The sequence below is a fragment of the Acinonyx jubatus genome, chromosome D2 (assembly GCF_027475565.1).
Source record: "Acinonyx jubatus isolate Ajub_Pintada_27869175 chromosome D2, VMU_Ajub_asm_v1.0, whole genome shotgun sequence".
Taxonomy (NCBI): Eukaryota; Metazoa; Chordata; class Mammalia; order Carnivora; family Felidae; genus Acinonyx; species Acinonyx jubatus.
The window spans coordinates 41,236,760-41,252,382 of NC_069393.1; positions in this window are offsets into that span (position 1 = coordinate 41,236,760).

Below are 15,623 nucleotides of genomic sequence, written 5' to 3' on the forward strand. Positions count from 1 at the left end.
CCATTCAAAAATGCTGAAGGTGTCAAATAGAGACATTATACAAATCTGTCACCTTTCCCGTATTGGAAAATCTGGTCCTCTCCCAGTGGGACTAAACCACTTCTTCTTTCTCAATTGCCAGAATTTTCTGTGAGCCTAAAATTCCAAATCCAAACTCTGAGTACATTATCTGACCTTTCTGGATTTAACACTTATTAAAATTCAAAAGGGAATACGGGATCAGGCTCTGTTATCTGAGAGCAGACATTGGTGAAATACATAATTATAATCTGTGATCATCTGAATTAAAGCGTCAAGTGAAGGCAAAATTTGGGGAGATTGAATAGCCATAGCCACACCCCAGTGTAAGAGGCATAAAAAAATCAAGTGTTATGGGATGGAATGTTTATTATTAGCAGCAGCAGATAGGTTTATAAAAGAGAAAAGCCTAAAAATAATTCTCAACTGAAGACACATACTGAAAATTTGGGACGTTACGAGTACACTCCAAAAGTAACATTTGCAGTTAGGATTGAAATAGCTGAAATTCAACTAAGATTTTTGAAGAGGGGTTCGCAAATTACAGTATCAGGCAAATCCACAATGTCACCAGATCTTTCACGTGGACTTGAGTACTTTAGTTGAGAAAGCATGGATCAACCCAGACCACCCAACACTGCCTCCTAACTCAACCTCCTAACACTGCCTGAACTCTCTGTGCCATGCCTGTCTGATGAGTTATTCTTCAAGAGCCTGTAAACATCCTCACTCGCAGTGCCATTTTCACTGCTTCTCACATAACCTGTCTTCTCATTCCATTCGATCGAATATTCTTCACTGTGTGCAACCTAGACATAGAGTGACATGTCAGCATTCCCCAAGGGCCAATAACAACATCAGACCTAAGATAGAAAACTTATCCTCCAAAAGAATTGAAAGGCTTTGTTTATCTCGATCTGCAAAATTCTGGAAACAAGTGCAGGAATGGATTCTGAAGGTGCTAGACAAAACAAAAACAAAAAAGAGCTTAACTTTAAATTTCACTTAATATGTCTATTACACACTTTGAAGCTTTTATGTATTCAATGTGTTAGCCCAAACAGCAAGGAGGTAGTTCTGACTGGTTGCTTAGTACTAACTGAAACATGGGTTCAACAAAGGCCTGTACTAAAGAAAAATGCCAGCAATTTCTTAATGTGCTATTAAAAAAAGACTCCAGAGGCTTGGGGAGATGCAAATATTGGAGGGGATTGAACATGTGCAATCCTCTGTCCAAACTAAGCTCTTCTCTTAGGGTCAGGAAGGCTGGAAGTAGCTACTATGACTGAAACAGTTTCCTTAATTTCAGTGGGAATAGCACAATCATGAGTGGGTGACACCAGGCAATGGTTACCAGACTCAGGAGGGTGTAGAGGCCAAAAATGCAGCATAGGCATCAGAATGACCTTCTGTGAAATAACCTTCATGGGGGATAACTAACAGATGGGCATCCCACTAAGTTCCCCATGTAACTAGGGAGAAAACAAAACAAAACAAAGTAAAAGTCCTATGAACATAAGGCAACCAAAAGAGAGACATAATCCCTTATCTAATATGCTAATCTAAGCCACTTCAAAGACTCCAAGGCTTACTGGGAAAAGGGGAGGCTGGGTAACCTTGAAAAAGGGTCTCCAACACCATCAGCAGCAAGAACTCTGGATCTTACTCCTAGATTGCCATAAAGGTGCCTGTGGCCACTTTCCAGGTTAACTACACAGCAGGGAAAGGGAAATACTCTCTTCAGAATTTATTAAACACTGGTGCCTGGGGTAATACTCATTCTTTGTGTTCCTTAATAGCACTACATTCCACCATTCAGAGTATGGAACTGGTTCTACTATTCTTCTCAATCTATCTATATATACTCTATTATAGAAATGGTACAATCGTGTACATGTGCCAGGTACAGAGTACTTAATAGGAATGGCTGTCAAGAGCTAGTAAAACCTACATACTTGACACGTCAACTAAGGGCCAAGTGGAAGCATCTGATCATAACGTAATATCAAATCCAAATCTACATCCCTAGGTAGTTGCAGAAATGTGTTCTACCTTGGAAAACTTGGGACATGCAGGAAGTAATGATCCAGGGTGTTCTTAAAGAGTGACTGTACCAACCATTATCACATAGTGGTTATAATTATAGCTACTTATTTTAAATGCAAACTATTTTCTAAAACATAGCCATATAATTCCTGGATCCTGATATTCAGATATTGATCTGGAGGCTATTTTCCCCTATTACAATTCCAAGGGAATTGAATTCAATAAGTCGTCCTCATTTGTTCTAGAATTCAAGGCCAGGCAAGAAATTGATGACATATTCAAAAGACGTAGTAAAAGATGATTTACCGATGACGCTATTTACAAAGGTCTAAAGAGGATTAAAAGACACCACGGAGAGACACTGGAGGAGCCTGAGGTTAAAACAGCAGGAAGTCATTATCATCCCAGATCTGAAGGGGCAAATGGAGGTAGAGATTAATCAGACCTGTAGTTGTATGAGCAGCCAATCAGTGGAAGTTGTGATCTTCAGTGGAGTAATACTGAAGGTCTCGTGGGACAGAGTGAGGGGAAAGTAACACACTAATCTCTTTCCTCCCAACCTTCAATACACTGCCAGTACATTCTGGAGGCTAAACCCAGCTGGAATACAGACAGCAAAGGAGCCTTAGAGCACAGCCTCAAAGGCCATAGATCAGGGTGAAGCAGAGAAGTTTTATTCATAAAGAGACAGTAAGAAAAACATCATACTTGTCTGCTATAATGATGACATCTTGGGAAAGGGCTGGGAGAGCAGGAAGTGGCACATTTCCTAGATCACATGGTAAGAATCCCACATGCCAGAGGGTGGGAAACAAAGTCTACAAGCAGTACAAGGGTGGCCACCTCAGCAGGGTTGTCCTGTCCCATGAACTAGGACTTATCAGGGTACATTTTCAAAAGCGAAGGACAAATTGCTACACACACTGCAACTTCTGTCAGAAAGGAAGTGGCATAATAGTAAGGCCATTTTATTTTTTGACGTGACACATACGCATTTAGATGTACTGTTCTGATGAATTTACTGAGAGAATAGAGACTGCCAGCTTAGAGAAGGACCTAGAGCAAGACAGGGTTTCCAGACGGTCCACACTATCAAATTTTATGACCCAAAGGATCCAATGATGCTTAAGATGTTTGTACAAGACCAAGAGGCTTCACAGAGCCCAGGTCAATCCACTCCAGGGCAGTGGGGATACCATGGGGCCACAGTGTCATGGGGCAGGGACCCGGGCCCAAAATGGCAGATGTGGCAGCTGCATAACCATGTGTGATGGGATGCAGTGGGAGGTCACTTGTCATCTATCCCTGGAGACCTTCACTGCAGCCTTGGCACAGATATTAATTCTGCCCTCGGTATAGGCCAGGAACGCCAGTGCTGAGACAGGAAACTGTCAGTAAATTACCACAAATTAATAGCATATACATGGACACTGCAGTAAAACATATCAGGAGTTATTTACATTCTTCAAGGAGTTTAGAATCTCCAGTTTGGAAAACTGCTGCAACATTGAAAAGCAAATAAATATTAAATTTAAAGATCATGGCATTCCACAGAAAAGAACACTATTTCCAATAGAAGCTTTGGTTGAACCAATTATTAACGAGGAAGACAATTTCAAAATGGATGTTTTCTTCTTAATTGAAAATGTAATGATAGACTGCATGCACAGGCATTCTGAATTATAGACAAAGCATGAAGCCACTTTCAATTTCTTGTCCAATCTCCACACGCCACAGAAAATGTCAGAGGAAACATTAAAATGCCACTGTACAAATTTACATTTAAAATTCAGACTTACACAAAACTGATTTTAGAAAAAGTGTTCCATGAGAATCAACTTGAGATGTATGAAAATTTATATTTCAAAATAACTTATCAAAAAATCTTTTCCATGTTGTCACAGTCTATAAAATACTCTTAACAGCTCCACTGACAGTGGCACCAGTGGAAAGATATTTCCCCAAATTAAAATATTATCAAAAACCATATGTAGTCTAGAAGGGGATTAAGAGGACACTTATGATGATCACTGAGTAATGTACAGAACTGCTGAATCACTATATTGTCCACCTGAAATTAACATAACATGGTATGCCAACCATACTGGAATTAAAATTTAAACAAAATTATTTGCAGTCTTGCATTTGCCAAAAGTGACTGGTGTTGCTTTCAATTCTCGTTATTCAACATGAACTTACTATTAGTATAAACTTAGATTACAAATGAAGCTGCAGAAAAGCCAAATAGTATAATCAATTAAGATATCACATTAGTCATTAGTATTTATTGCTTTATATAAATTTATGGCACCAAAACAGTTATGTTTCCACTTGGTAAGTTTATGCTGTTCCTTGTATGTTACTGTTATGTTTTATAATAGAGATTTTTAAAGGAAAAAGCTTTATTTTTTGTTAGTATCCCTAAACATCACTTCTTTGCTGCTTTATGAATAAGGGCTCCACAGTTTCCTTTTTCACTGCCCTTCTCAATTATGTAGCCAGCCCTGACACACGCGGCCATTTCCTTTTTGTTCTGAATTGAATGCACATGTGATACCTAGAGGTACAGGAGTCATTCTGAAATCATGAGGAAAAAATCCAACATATTAAAAATGAATGAGCAGAATGATAAAAGGAGTCTTGTTTCTGATACTGCCATTGAACTGACACATTGGTGCTAAACTGCCTACCTCTAGATATCTTGAACATGTCCAAAGAGAAAGTAAAATGCCAATAATTTGAGGCACTGCTTGTCTACTTTTCTGTAATGTCTGTGCATCACTCAGAAATCAGTTCATATGTCCCTATTCAGAGAGAAATCCCGATTCCTTAAAAATTTCTCCTCCCACGTCATAGCAATCCCATTACCATCTATAACATACATCACTACCTTAAATTATCTCATTCTTTGAATGACTGTTTTCCTTAAATTATGAGTTCCATAAGGGCAGAAGTATTTTGTCTTAGTTACCACTATGCACCCAGTCCCTGACACAAAGTACCTACTCAAGAAATGTTTGTTGAATGAATAAGTGAGGGAATGAATTAACTCAAGAATTCATTCAACAAAGATACCAGGCTCAAATCACAGAATAGGAAAGGGAAAAACACCGCTCAACCATTTCTTCGGCAGTGAGAACAAAAGAACATTTTTCTTCAAGTACTTACAAGTGTAAGTTATTGTGGGCTATAAAATACCTTATCCTAGTTGGTGAGAATATGTGTTGCCTAAGTACAAAATGTACAAAACCAGGTTTTTGTGAAGGCAGAGGGAGTCTGTTCTCTCTCAAGAATATGACCTGTTGTCATCATGCCACCAGAAGGTACCACTCCACCTGCCATGATTATGAGCCCCCCCCAAAGTGTTCTAAATGCTCAGCATCTGAAAGAGCAGCCCAGAGACACTAAAGCCTCTGAGATCTTCGCTTGACTCTCATTTGTCAACTGTCGTAGGTACAATCACATACCAGGGGGCTAAACTCATGATTCAGAAACAAAAAGCTGATTATTAATGCCACCCTTTCATCCCTAAAGCATTAAGTGCTCTCACAATCCATCTTCCCGAACATACGTGTACAACCTCTTCTTTATTTCTCCACCCCAACTAGTCATTGAGATGAGTTTTTTTCAGTTACCTTCCTTATTACTCAACACTGGTCTCTGCTTTGAATACATGATCCATTTCATCTCCACATTGCACCAGTACCTCCTTGCCACTTCTATTTCATTGAGTTCACATTTCTCTTCTTAAAAATTTCACTTTCCCTCATTCACATTGATACATTTTCCTTTCCAACCTGAGGACCAGAGTCTCCCGTCCAAGTGACAGGATTATATCACCACACATCAGGGATGTGCCATTCAGCATTTTAACCATATGAAGGCCCAGGAAACCATATCAGGGTAATCAGCATCCTTATTTAGTAGTTAGAGATGGCAATTTAGAAATGCAATCTAAAGTCCTGCAAATAGGAGCTCCTGGGTGGCTCAGTCTGTTTAGGCATCCGACTCTTGGTTTCAGCTCATGATCTGGGGGGCTCTGTGCTCACAGTGTGTCTTTCTCTTTCTCTCCCTACCCCCCCCCCCCACCGGCTTGTATTCTCTCTCCCAAAATAAACATTTAAAATTTTTTTTAATGTTTATTTACTTTTGAGAGAGACAGAGCATGAGTTGACGAGGGGGGGGGGGGGGGGGGGAGAGAGAGAGAGAGAGAGAGAGAGAGAGAGAGAGAGAGAGAGAGAGAGAGAGAAGCCAAAGCAGGCTCCGAGCTGTCAGCACAGAGCCCGACGTGGAGCTCAAATTCACAAACCGTGAGATCATGATCTGAGCCAAAGTCAGACACCCAACCAACTGAGCCACCCAGGTGCCCCGAACATTTCTTTAAAAAAGTATCTAAAAATCTTGGGGCACCTGGGTGGCTCAGTCGGTTAAGCATCCAACTTTGGTTCAGGTCATGATCCCACATTTCATGAGTTCAAGCCCCACATCAGGCTCTGTGCTGACAGTTCTGAGCCTGGAGCCTGCTTCAGATTCTGTGCCTCCCTCTCTCTGCCCCTCTTCCACTTGTGCTTGCTCTGTCAAAACATTTATTTTTTTTTTAAAAAAAGTATCTAAAAATCTTTTTTAAAAAGTCCTACAAATATATTCTGTGAAGAAAAGCTAAACTTTCAAAAAGTACACAAACATTAATGATACTAAGAATAATGATCAAGATATTAGTGTTTCAACCTCATATATTCAATATTCCTAGGAAAACAAGATTTCTAAGACAAAGATATCTTTTATTTCTTCAACACAGACGTTTATGGAATGTGGGAAAGCATGTAGTGGTGCACATGTATTTTGTAGGGTGATACACAATTTCTACTTCAAAGTTTTTTTTAAGTCCCAAAGCTCTTCCTTGTCCATTTTATTCTCAGAATGCCCCTGTAAAGGGAACAGATCATTATCAACCCAGCTGTACGATGAGCAAGTTGAGATGGAATAAGTTTAAGTGACTTGGCCAAGTTTCTTTAAGCCCCTGTCCCCACTCCGCCATGATGATGGAACGCCTTTCTCAGTTTAAAATCTCCCTAGGATAGGACATTGTATTTGGTTATCATTGAGTTCTCTGAGTTTTTTGCCTAATTTGAAAGTCTTTTTTGGTGGGGGGGGGGGGGGCATCTGGGTGGCTCAGTTGGTTAAGCGTCTGACTGAGCATTGGGCTCGGGTTATGATCTCGTGGCTCATGATTTTAAACCCTGTGTAGGGCTCTGTGCTGACATCTCAGAGCCTGGAGCCTGCTTCGGATTCTGTGTCTCCCTCACTCTGCCCCTCCCACAGGTGTGCTCAGTCTCTCAAAAATAAATGACAAAGAATTCTTTTCAAACAAAGTCTTTTTGTAGAATAAAACACTCTTCCATCTGAGTATGTGGCAGTATCTGTGGGAACACAGAAAATGGAAGGTAGCAATAAGACAAAGCATTTACATGTCTCTAATTTCTCAAGACTCAGAAGTCTAGAGAGGACCCCTGCTGTTCCCATACATTAATATGCTATATTCCTATTTGATGGATTAGGTCCAAAAGTTTGTGAATGTAAAGAAGTGACACCAGTTATTTGGTGACAGAGCAAAATGCAGAGTTCTAGTCAAATACATCATCCAGTCATGTGAGTGGATGTTAATAGCAATGACAAATTTGTTTGCAGTGTTATTCAAGAAAACAAAAAGGCTGAAACTGCAATATAAATGTCCTAATATATCAAATTCCTGTCTTTAAAAAGGCAGAAAACCAGCAGCTGAATGAGATCTCATGGTTGAGAGCAGTTTTTTTTTTTTAAGCTCTAATGACTCTGAGACCACTAGAAATACTGACCTGCAGCCCAAAAGTGTTACTTGATGAAGACAAACACACCAGGATCAACAGTTTTAGGTGGTCAAATCACTCACTCATCAATTCATTTAATACTTTCTGAGAACACCATTTTGTTGTAGGAATTGAGAAAGGCATTAGATAAATCAGAGAAGTTTGCTCAAGGCAAATAAAAAGAGAAGTGCACTAGAGACAAAAAGTGGATGTATCCATTTGGAATTAATTTAGCTGCAAGAAACCAAAACAATTACAGTAACTGAAAGAAACAGGGTTTTTTCTCTCTATAATAAAATACCCAAAGAAGGTAGTCGCTGGCATTGATTAGGCTGACCAGTGATACCACCTGGGACACATAGTTTTATTTACCCCTCCGTTTCACAACATTGATCATTGTAGCTGTTGGTTTTTACCACACAAAAAAAGGCCTCCCAAAACCTAATGGCTTAATCAACAAGTGATTACGTCACGTGTGTGCAAGTCAGTTGTGACATTCTGGTTAAGAGCAATCCTACCTCAGCTATTCTCAGTGGGATCCACTCAGGTATTTGCAATCACGTACATGTCAGTTGGAAAGGACTGGCTTTGCTGATGTTAACTGAGATCTCTTACATGGCTAGGGTCTTGCCCAGAAAACCTGGGCTCACTCTGGCCCTTGTGATTTCTAGTCACCCAGCAGGCTATCTTGGATCTGTTTTCACGGGCAGGCAGGAATGCAAAAGACTGAGTGGAAAAGACTGAGTGGAAAAGCCCTGGGCTCAGAATTGGCCCACTGTACTGTGCTGAATTCTGCTGGGAAAAGAAAGTCACAAGGATAGCCCAAACTTAAGAGAAAGGGAAATGGACTTCAAACTTTGATGAGAAGAACAATGAGGTGTAAATACAAAAGGAGAATATTGACCTTTTTGTAAATAATCTACCAATCTCTCTTCTGGCCAAAATAATTCATGACCTTGTCATATGAAAAAGATATCCATTCCCTCCTGACATCTGCAAAAGCTTCATGTAATCACATCGTTTTTTTTTTTAAGTTTATTTTCAGAGAGAATGAGACAGCGCACACAAGCAGGCTTTACACCGTCATCGCAGAGCCCAAAGCAGGGCTCAAACTCATGAACTGTGAGATCGTGACCTGAGTCTGATGCTTAACCAAGTGAGCCACCTAGGTTGCTCCAATTACACCATCACTCTTAAAAGTCTGGGTTTTGAGGATCTATACCCAGTAAAGGTTATTTGTTGAGTCCAGAGACTCAACAAATGAGACAGAGAATGGGAAAAACCACAATAGATGGTATTATTTAAAGAGAGGAAATGAGGTGCACCCGGGTGACTCAGTTGGTTAAGCGTCCGACTTCAGCTCAGATCATGATCTCACAGTTTGTGGGTTCAAGTCCCTCATCAGACTCTGTGCTGACAGCTCATAGCCTGGGACCTGCTTCAGATTCTGGGTCTCCCTCTATCTCCACCCCATCCCCTGCATGCTGTTTCTCAGAAACAAACATTAGAAACAATTTTTTAAGAGGGGAAGTGAGAGTACATGGCATTTTCTGGTCCATAGCAATTTTAAATCCCCCCCCCCCACAAATGTTGCCAGATCCTCAAATATGGGAGCAGGAAATGTTTCTTAATTACAGCTCAGTTCTGTTCTCTGGGACTGGCCTCCAGTCCAACAACCTCTATTAATTCTAGGAATGGCTCAAAAAACCATTCTCTATGCAATTCACTTTTCCCTCCAGGTTCTTGATGTCACCTTCTGAGATATCCTTTCTCTCATATAATAAATGGCCTGTTATTGGGACGCCTGGGTGGCTCAGTTGTTTAAGCACCTGGCTCTTGATTTCAGCTCAGGTCAGTCTTGTGGTTCTTGAGATCAAACCCCACATTGGCCTCTGTGCTGACAGCATGGAGCCTGCTTGTGATTCCTTGATTCCCTCCTTCCTTCCATTCTTCCTTCCTTCCTTTCTCTCTCAAAATAAATAAATAATGAATAAAAATAAATTTAAGAACTAGCCTGTGCTTGCATCTGAGTAACCTTTTTCAACCTGCATCCTTCCAATGTACATAAAATCAATTTATAAATTTATAAAATCTGAGTCCCTTTGAACACAGCTAGAGATATGCTGCTATTACAAGACCCTTAAAAACTTTGTGAGCTTTCTATATATGAGTATATTCTCCACTTGGGAAAAATCCACACCTAACACTAATTTTCAAATATGCCTCTGTCTTAACTCACAGCACATTGGGCACGCCAGTTTCCTGCAGGACACTGCACTTAAAGATTCCTATAAAACATTTTTCTAGCTGAGAGTTTCTTCTAAATACCTCCTTAATTCTTCCAGACATCTTTACAAGAGTCTTAGAGGAACGCTCCTTATTTTCTCTGTACACTTAGGCTGTATTCCACCTTAAGAAACTGTTATTAGCTGAGAAGAACAGAGATAAGTTTCATTTTCTATCCCTGCCAGGTCTGCTTCCTCCATGTTCCCTGTAAATTCTACTTGTAAACTTAATAGTTCTTATTTTAGCTTATGTATCCCTTGTAGCTCCTTATTACCTACAGTAAAAAATGAGGTAACTGACAAGCTGATTAGGTACATTTTTTTTTCTAACTTTCCAAGTTACTAAAGGCAACATTTGCCAATGATTTCACAACTACATAATACAGGGATTCACTTTCCAGGCTCCAGTTTTCAGCTTCTGTTAATTGCTCATTATTTTCACAGCTTTTTGTGACTCCCTGGACCCAAAGCCAATGTTCATACATGCATAGGCCCATTTGGGAATCAGAATTTGCTTTGTAACAAGCCACCTCACAATCTGGTAGCTTAAAAGCAAGAAGTGTACAGATCACCTGGGCAGATCTTCTGGGTGTGCTGGCCTTAGGTCTTTTCGCAAGGCTCACTCATGCACCTGCAAACAACTACAGCTTGACTAGTGCTAACTTTGCTGATCTTGGCAAGGATATCTCCTATGTCAAAGGCTTTCTTTATAACAGCTGGACCAGCTCTGTGCTTGTGATCTCTTATCTTCCAGCAGATCAATCCTGATGTGTTCTCATGGTGTGGCAGAAATCCAATCAAGTGAACAGAAACACAAGTGTCTCTTGAGACCAAGGTTTGGAACTGAACAGCATTGATTCTGCTGTGTTCTACTGCCCAAAGGATGTCATAACCAGATTCAAGGGTGGGGAAAAAGACTCCATGTCTTGATGGCACTTTCTGCAAAGCCATGTACAAAGGGAAAGAGACATGAGGAAGGGAGTAAAAGACTGTTTTTGTAAACAATTTCACAGAAGCATGTAGAGTTTTATTCTGTTATGTATCACTTCATTATTCCAGATAACTTCAGTAATCCAGGTGATCTTTTGCCACCATGTGAATAACCTATTTTATATACTTTCATGCAAGGAGTTTAATATTCCTTGATAGTGCATGCCTTTAAATTATTACACTAGAGTTTTCAAATAACGATTTTAGAATTATACTATGTTTACTCCATTTACAAGCTTGTAGATTTTGGTAAGAGGGCTTTCCTTTTGTTCCTTTTCACTCTTAGTTCCTGTGTGACTGAATACATGGATAACTTCAATGTGTTATAATTAGTCACGATTCTTTTAGATGTTCAAATTGTTCTAAATCTGGCTAGTGGGAAGTGAATTAGCTGGCTCTTTTGTAATTTTGTCATGACTCATTGGTGTTTGACACCTCCTCTTTGTCATTACAGTGCATCCCACCAAAAAAGTACAGTTAGAGTACTCTGTTCAAAATTGAGTTATCAATTTGATATAAATAGGTTCATTTGTTTTTATTTATATTCAACTTAAGGGTTTTATTTTTTCCATTTTATTTTTTGAATACATAGAACATTTACATGGCTTATAAGCAAATATAAAATGTAGCTGGGACCACTAGATATCACTTAGAAAAAGATGAATTGACTCTGTATCTCAAACTATACTCAAAATGACCAAATGTAAAAATGAAACCATACAAGTTACAAAAAAGAAAAAAAAAGAGTAAATTTTTCTTTATAATCAAGGGTAGGGGAGATTTTTAAAAATATGACTCAAAATCTAAAACCAGTATGATAAGAGAGACTGGAGGCTGGGATGATGGCAGAATGAAAGGACCTTAAGGTCATAAAGATACTTACTGGACCTGAGAAAAGAGTGGAGGGTATCAGTGAGACCCTTAACAAAGACATAAAAAAAACTAAGCAGTGATGAAGAACACAATAAATGAGATTAAAAAGATAGACTAGAAGAATCAGAAGAATAAATTAGCAACATGGATGATAGATTAATGGGAAATAATCAAGCTGAGCAGGTGAGAAAAAATTATGCAAAATGAGAAGAGACTTAGGGAACTCATTGACTCCATCAAGTGTTAAAAACATTAACTTTATAGGGATTCCAGGAGGAGAGAGAAAGTAAAGGGGGAGGCAGAACATTTATTTGTGGAAATAACAGCTGAAAACTTCCCTAATCTGAGGAAGGAAAGAGACATCCAGATCCAGGAGGTACAGGCATCCCTCATCAAATCAAACCAAGGAGGTCCACACCAAGACACATAGTAATTAAACAGTAAAAAAAAAAAAAAAAAAAAAAAAAAAAAAGTAGTTATAAAGAGGATTTTAAAAGCAGCAAAAGAAGACAGTTACATATAAAGGAAAACCCTTAAGGCTATTAAAGGATTTTTCAGCAGAAACTTTGCAGGACAAAGTGGCATGATATATATTGTCAAAGTGCTGAAAGGAAAAAAAACAAAAACAAAAACAAAATCTGTAAAGAATACTCTATCCAGAAAGGCTATTTATTCAGAATAGAAGGAGAGATGAAGAATTTCTCAAACAAAAACTAAAGGAGTACAAGACCATTGAATCAGCCCTGTGAGAAATGTTAGAGGGGAGTCTTTGAGTAGAAAGTAAAGACCAGATGTAAGAATATGAAAAGTAGGAAACACAAAAGCAGTAAAAGTATATCTGTAAAAATCAGTCAAGGGATTCACAAAATAAAAGGATTTAAAATACAACACCATATACCTAAAATGTGGGGAGGAAGGGTAGTAACAAATTGATTCAAACATAAGTGACCATCAAGTTAATATAGACTGATATATGCAGAAGCTGTTATATATAAATATAATGGTAACCACAAATCAAAAACCAGTACAGACATGCAAAGAATAAAGAGAAAGAAATCCAAGTGCATTGCTAAAGAATACCAGCAAACCATAAAAAAGAGCAAGAGAAGGACCAGAGAAAAACAAAAAAAGTAACAAAATGGCAATAAATACATATCATTACTTTGAATGCAAATGGACTAAATGCTCTCATCAAGAGACAGAGAGCAATGAAATGGATTAAAAAAAAAAAACCAAGAGCATAAACAATCTTTACACTAAGACTTGTTTCAGACCTTAAGACACCTGCAGATTGAAAGTGAAGGGATAGAAAAACAGTTATTATGAAAATGGATGTCAATAGTAAGCTGGTACACTAATAATTATATAGGACAAAACAGACTTTAAAACAAAGACTGTAAAAAGAGATAAGGGACACTACATGATAATAAAGGAGACAATCCACAAGAAGATGTAACAATTGTAAATATTTATGTACCCAACACGGAGGCAACCAAATACACACAACAGTTAATAACCAACCTTCTTTTCAGTGCACATATTACATCCTCCAGAATAGATCACATATTAGGACACAAAACAAGTCTCAAAAATTCAAAAAGATCAAAGTCATACCATGCAACTTTTCTGACCACAATACTATAAAACAACACTTAGAAATAAGAAAAAAAATCTGGAAAGAGAACAAACATGTGCAGGTAAAACAGCATGCTACTAAACAATATAAAACAGATCAATAAGTCAAAGTAATCAAAAATTACATTTAAAGAAATGAAAACAAAAACACAATGGTCCAAAATCTTTCACATGTAGCAAAGCAGTTCTAAGAGGGAAGTTTTTAGAAATACAGACCTACGTCAGGTAGCAAGAAAAATCTCAAATAAACAACCTAACCTTACAGTTAAAGGATCTAGAAAAAGAACAACAAATAAAACCCAAATCCAGCAGAAGTAAGGAAACAATAAATATTAGAGAAATAAATGATGTAGAAATTAAAAAAACAAAAACAAAAAACAGTAGAACAGGTAAATAAAACCAGGAGTTGATTCTTTGAAAAGGTAAACAAAATTGATAAACCTCTAGCCAGACTCATGGAAAAAAAAGAGAGAAGACAAACAAGATCACAAATGAAAGGGGAAAAATAACAACCAACATAACTGAAAACAGAAGAGAAAGGAAAACTCCCAAATTCATATGAGGCCAATATTACCCTGATACCAAAACCAGATGAAGACACCACCAAAAACAAAGCTAGATCCCAATATGTCTGATGAACATGGATGCAAAACTCCTCAACAAAATATTAGCAAACTGAACCCAAAAATACATTTAAGAAGTTATTCACCATGATCAAGTGAATAACTTGGGATGCAAGGGTGGTTCAGTATTTGTACATCAATCAGTGTGATACATCATATTAATAACAGTGCAGAAAAAGCACTTGACAAAGTACAACATCCATTCATGATAAAAATGCCTCAACAAAGTAGGTTAAGGGGGAATATAACTCAACATAATAAAGGCCATATATGAGGGGCGCCTGGGTGGCTCAGTTGGTTGAGCGTCCGACTTCTGCTCAGGTTATGACGTCACGGTTCATGAGTTCAAGCCCCGTGTCAGGCTCTGGTGCTGACAGCTCAGAGCCTGGAGCCTGCTTCAGATTCTGTGTCCCCCCTGTCTCTCCACTCCACCCCTGCTTGTGCTCTGTCTCTTTCAAAAGTGAATAAACATAAAAAAAATTAAAAAATATTTTTAATGTTTTTATTGATTTTTGAGACAGAGGGCGATAGAGCATGAGCAGGGGAGGGGCAGAGAGAGGGGGAGACACAGAATCCAGAGCAGGCTCCAGGCTCTGAGCTGTCAGCACAGAGCACGACACGGGGCCTGAACTCACGGAGTGTGACATCATGACCTGAGCTGAAGTCGGAGGCTCAACTGACTGAGCCACCCGGTGCCCCAAACATAAAAAAAAAATGTTTTTAATAAAAAATAAAGGCCATATATGAAAAACCTACAGTTAACATCATACTCAGTTGGGAGAAATGAAGATCTTTTCCCTCGAGGTCAGGAACAAGATGGCTTTTATTCAACATATCAGTAGAAGCCATAGCCATAGCCATGACACAACAAAAGGAAATAAAAAGCATCCAAATTGATAAGGAAGAAGTAAAACTTTCACTATTTGCAGATGACATGATACTATACAGAGAAAACCAAAAGACTCCACCAAAAAAACCTACTAGAACTGATCAATGAATTCAGTAAGATCACAGGATATGAAAGTGAAATCAAAACATACAAATAAAAAACAAAAAAACAAGCACATTCACAATTGCATTAAAAATAAAATACTTAAGGAAAGAGATGAAACACCTGTCCTCTGAAAACTATAAAACATTGATGAAAGAAATTAAAGATGACACAAAGAAACGGAAAGACATTCCATGCTTATGGATTGAAAGAATATTGTTAAAATATTGTTGAAATATTGAAAGAATATTGTTTAAATGTCTACACTAGCCAATCTACAGATTTAATGCAATCTCTATCAAAATACCAACAGCAT